The sequence below is a fragment of the Mus caroli genome, unplaced genomic scaffold (genome assembly GCF_978045245.1).
Source record: "Mus caroli unplaced genomic scaffold, Mus_caroli_1 scaffold_5, whole genome shotgun sequence".
In the NCBI taxonomy this organism is placed as follows: domain Eukaryota; kingdom Metazoa; phylum Chordata; class Mammalia; order Rodentia; family Muridae; genus Mus; species Mus caroli.
Genome location: NW_028227260.1, coordinates 117,006,454 through 117,011,340, shown reverse-complemented (window position 1 = coordinate 117,011,340; position 4,887 = coordinate 117,006,454). Strand labels below are relative to the sequence as shown.

Here is a 4,887-nt window from a genome sequence, read left to right as displayed (position 1 = left end):
GGGATAAAGTGTGTGCACTACCACTGCCTAGCAACAGATGCATCCATCTTTAAAAAGACTTCCCACAATGTCCATTTTCTTCTTTCTTTTTCCATTTCTTCCCTTGCTGTGAATGGGCTTTCCTGGAAAGAAGCTGTGATTGGTTAGAGCTACGGTGCTGTGGACAGGTTGGAATGTTGCAGGTCCAGAACCTAATTATACTCTCTATCTTGGGCCAGCTTTAGCTGCCTAAATAGCCTTTCCTTTCCCACCTCTGTATCAGACCTAACAGAGAAAGACCTTTTGGAATGTAGTAATGCCGCAGGCTTCCCTCATCTCCAAAGCTGAGAGTGCCATCAAATAGCATCGGAGGCTTGGAGCAGAGAGCTCCTTCATCTTGCTGCAACTGCTTCTCTGAGGTTTCCACCAATGCATTTTACTTTATTTTTCTTTCTTTCTTTCTTTCTTTCTTTCTTTCTTTCTTTCTTTCTTTCTTTCTTTCTTTCGTTCTTCCTTCCTTCCTTCCTTCCTTCCTTTCTTTCTTTCTTTTTTAAATATGGAATGCTTCACGAATTTGCATGTCATCCTTGAGCAGGGGCCATGCTAATCTTCTCTGTATCGTTCCAATTTTTAGTATATGTGCTGCCGAAGCGAGCACGCATTTTACTTTATTTTAAAGATTTATTTTTTTTTAAAGATTTATTTATTATATGTAAGTACACTGTAGCTGTCTTCAGACACTCCAGAAGAGGGCGCCAGATCTCGATACGGATGGTTGTGAGCCACCATGTGGTTGCTGGGATTTGAACTCTGGAACTCTGGACCTTTGGAAGAGCAGTCGGGTGCTCTTACCCACTGAGCCATCTCACCAGCCCTAAAGATTTATTTATTATTATAAATAAGTACACTGTAGCTGACTTCAGACACACCAGAAAAGGGGTGTCAGATCTCATTATGGGTGGTTGTGAGCCACCATGTGATTGCTGGGATTTGAACTCAGGACCTTCAGAAGACCACACAGTGCTCGTACCCGCTGAGCCATCTCGTTAGCCCCCACCAACACATTTTAAAAACACCTTGATTTATAACTCTGTTTTGTTACTAAAACTGCCTCCACACTGGGTATTATAACATCCCTGGGAAAGCCTAAAATGTGTATTCCAGAGTCTTAACCCCTGAAATTATCTCCATAATAAACAGTGTCCTTCATTCCTTTGAGCTGTTTCTTTCAACAATATTCTTTTCCTTAATTTTCTCCCTCCCTTTAATGATTTGGGGTTTTGTTTGTTTTGTTTTGTCTTTTTGAGGATGGTTTCACTATGAAACCCTGGCTGGCCTTGAGCTCACAGAGATCTGCCTGCCTCTGCTTCCCGAGTGCTGGAATTAAAGGCATGCACCACCATACTTAGCCTTTACTTTCTTAGGGAATTTTACTGTTTGTGTGTGTGTGTGTGTGTGTGTGTGCGCGGGAGCATGTGATGTATGTGTGCACACAGAAGCCTGTTGGATGTCTTACTCTACCACTGTATGTCTTATTCCCTTAGGACAGTCTCTCGCTGAAGCCTGAAGCTAGTCTAGGCTGATAGCCAACACCCCAGCTATCCTCCTGTCTTTTCCTATTTCTGTGCTAGAGTTACAGGTACATGTATGAATACCCGTGCTTATCCTTTTTCCTTGGGTGTTGGGAATCTGAACTCAGGTCTTCTTGTTTGAATATCAAGAGCTCTTACTAATGGCTTATCTCTACAACTCAGCTTCTCCTTATATCTTTATTTAATACTTATATGTAATATATCATATTTCTATTTCATTGAAAAAACGTACATTGTACCCCACTAAGTTAGTCTTGCAGCTTGAAAAGCATAGACATGCATATGTTAGCATATATGCCTATTAGTCTAGCATCAGGGCAACGGAGGCAAGAGGGTCAGGAATTCAAGCGGATCAGGAATTCAAGGCCATTCTTGACTATACACTTAGTTCAAGGCCAGCCTGAACTAAGAGCCCTTGTCTCAGAAACCAAACCAAACCAAAAGCAAAACCAAAATAACAACAACAACAAAAAAAGAAAACACAGACCTGCTTAAGGAGATTAGTTCATAAATATTTATGGAATTTTAAGTATCATGATAGAGAATACAGAGGCCAAGGGGACTATCTAGAATGGAAGCAATCTATCATCACCCCCACCATCACCACCACTATTATCATCAACCAGACAGGTTTCTCCCCCCACAGCACAGACTGCATGAAACTCAATATGTAGTCCAGGCTGGCCTGGAACTCAGCAATTTTCCTTCCTCTATGTTGGGATTACAGATTTGAGTCAGCTAAACTTCACATATTTTAAATTTTATAGTGTGGGGGTGGTAGATTGGCAGACTCTGAAACAGATTATGTCCCTAGTATGTAGTTACATAGTTTAACTTCCAGAGTGACATCCGTGCATGTTTGTAATATTTATATCGGTATAGTTCTAATTGAATTTAGATCTCTCAGACTGGAAATGCTTTATACAAACAAACCCTTTGTGCTTGAAGAGATAGATAGCAGTTTGCTTGCATTTTGAAGGCCGCTAGAGACAGTGTCTGCTGCTGCTATCTGTCTGTTGCCTTGTACAGGTCAAGGAAGAAAAACTGCTGTGTTGATCTACCTCTGTGCAACAAACTATCCCAAACCACAAGAGCTCAGAGCAAAGATTATTGTGGTCATTTTTTTGTGTGTGTGGGCAAAGAACTCAGGTTGACCTAGACTGTGTGCTTTGGTTTGGGCCAGTGGAGCTACCCAGCCTGCAGGATTCACTTCCATGATGGTTTCTTCACACATATTCAGTGGGCTGGATTTTCATAGCCTTTGTTTGTTTGTTTGTTTGTTTGTTTACATGGTCTCTGATCTGCCTAGGTTTCTCTCAGTGGCTTCAGTTTCTTGTCCCCCGGCTGACCTCAGAGCACTTTGCTGTTCAGGTAGCAACTGAGTTGATTAAGTGACTTAATAGACAGGGACCAAAAGTAGCCTGTTTCGGGAGTCTTGGGCCTTGAATCTAGAACTAGTGTCCTGGCTAGTCTTATGCCAAGTTAACACACAAACTACAGTTATCTGAAAACAGAAAACCCTAATTGAGAAAATGCCTGCATAAGACCTGACTGTAAGGCATTTCCTTAATTAGTGATTGATAGGGGAGGGCTCAGCCCATTGTGAGTGGTACTATCCCTGGACTGATGGTCCTGAGTTCCCTAAGAAAGCAGACTGAGCAAGCCATTGAGAGCAAGCCAGTAAGCAACACTTCTCCATGCTTCCAGAATCCTGCAACGTTTGAGTTCCTGTCCTGACTTCCTTCAGTGATGAACAACAATATGGAAGTGGAAGCTGAATGAACCGTTTCCTCCCCAACTTACTTTTTGGTTATGGTGTTTTGTTGCAGCAATAGAAACCCCAAGTAAGACAACTGCTTTATAGGCCTGGAAACCACAGGACACACAGGCCCTCTCTTTAACTTGATTTGGGGCATTGGGAAATTGGTTTTTGACAGGAAGAAACTTTGAGGCAGGGTCTTGTGTAAGCCAGTCTGGCCTTGAACTGAGTATATAGTCAAGGGCGACCTTAACCTTGTGATGCTCCAGCCTCCACCTCCCGAGTTCTGGAATTACAGGCGTGCACCACATCATAAAATAAGCTGGGGATGTAGTTTGCTTCATAGAATCTTTGCCCCGAGTTCCATCCCCAGCACCACATGCACTGGGTCTGGAGGCACATGTTTGTAATCCCAGCACTCTGGAAGTGGAGGCATGAGGATCAGAAGTTCAAGGCTATTCTCAGCTACGTCATGAATTTGAGGTTAACCTGGGATATCTGAGATTCTGCCTCAAAAAAAAAAAAAAAGAGTAAAAGGAAAACCAGAAAACCATCAAAGAAGGAAGGAAAAGACACGGGGAGTGGGGGAGAGAGAAAAGAAAGGAAATATAAAAGAAAATTGAGACTGGGTCCAGCTATGCTTAGCCTACCACAAACAATCAGCAACAACTTTAGGACTTTCTTTTCTTTTCTTTTTTCTCTTTCTTTCTTTCTTTCTTTCTTTCTTTCTTTCTTTCTTTCTTTCTTCTTTCTTTCTTTCTTTTTTTTTTTTTTTTTTTTTTTTACTTAAGCTGTCTTCAATGAAAGCCGTGCATGAGATGTCTCTACTCCTGCATCTTCTCGATCGTTTCTTCCTTGTATTTGCCCTTCTCCTTTCCTACTTGTCGGGACTTGGCTTTCCTCTCCAGGATCTTCTTGCGGTCTTTGTCCAGCTTTAGCCTGGTGATAACGACCTTGCTGGGGTGGATGCCCACGTGGACGGTTGTGCCATTAGCCTTCTCTCGCTGGACGCGTTCGATGTAGATGACGTATTTCTTCCTATACACTTGGACCACCTTGCCTTTGTAGTGTCCGCGAACAAACTGAACTTCGTCATCCTTCCGAATGGGCATAGACCGAACGTTATACTTCTGTCTCAGCTCTTTGGAAAGAGGGGAAGACATGATCTTCCTCCGAATGTGAGAAGGCGCATTGAAATGCCGTTTGCGGTTCGCGATCCACCGATGGCCGCAAAAGGAAAGAGCAGGACTTTCTTTACTTTTTAAGATTTATTCATTTATCATATGTAAATACACTGTAGCTGTCTTCAGACACACCAGAAGAGGGCATCAGATCTCATTATGGATGGTTGTGAGCCACCATGTGGTTGCTGAGATTTGAACTCAGGACCTTTGGAAGAGCAGTCAATGCGCTTAACCACTGAGCCATCCATCTCTCCAGCCCCCAACTTTGGGACTTTCAAGTTTTTCATTTGATTTTTTTTTTTTTGAGACAGGGTCTCACTATATGTTCTCAGTGGCCTCTGACCTGTAGACCTCCTATCTTTGCCTCCCCTGT

General features: G+C 42.6%; 1 non-coding gene and 1 pseudogene across 1 annotated transcript; both read right to left on the bottom strand.

Moving 5' to 3' along the window:
- Positions 1-529: 529 nt before the first annotated feature.
- LOC115030107 (U6 spliceosomal RNA) lies at positions 530-637 on the bottom strand. The gene has a single exon (XR_003835735.1). It is a non-coding gene; the product is annotated as a U6 spliceosomal RNA (small nuclear RNA).
- Positions 638-4,113: 3,476 nt separating this feature from the next.
- LOC110287109 (large ribosomal subunit protein uL24 pseudogene) lies at positions 4,114-4,536 on the bottom strand (annotated as a pseudogene).
- Positions 4,537-4,887: the final 351 nt, after the last annotated feature.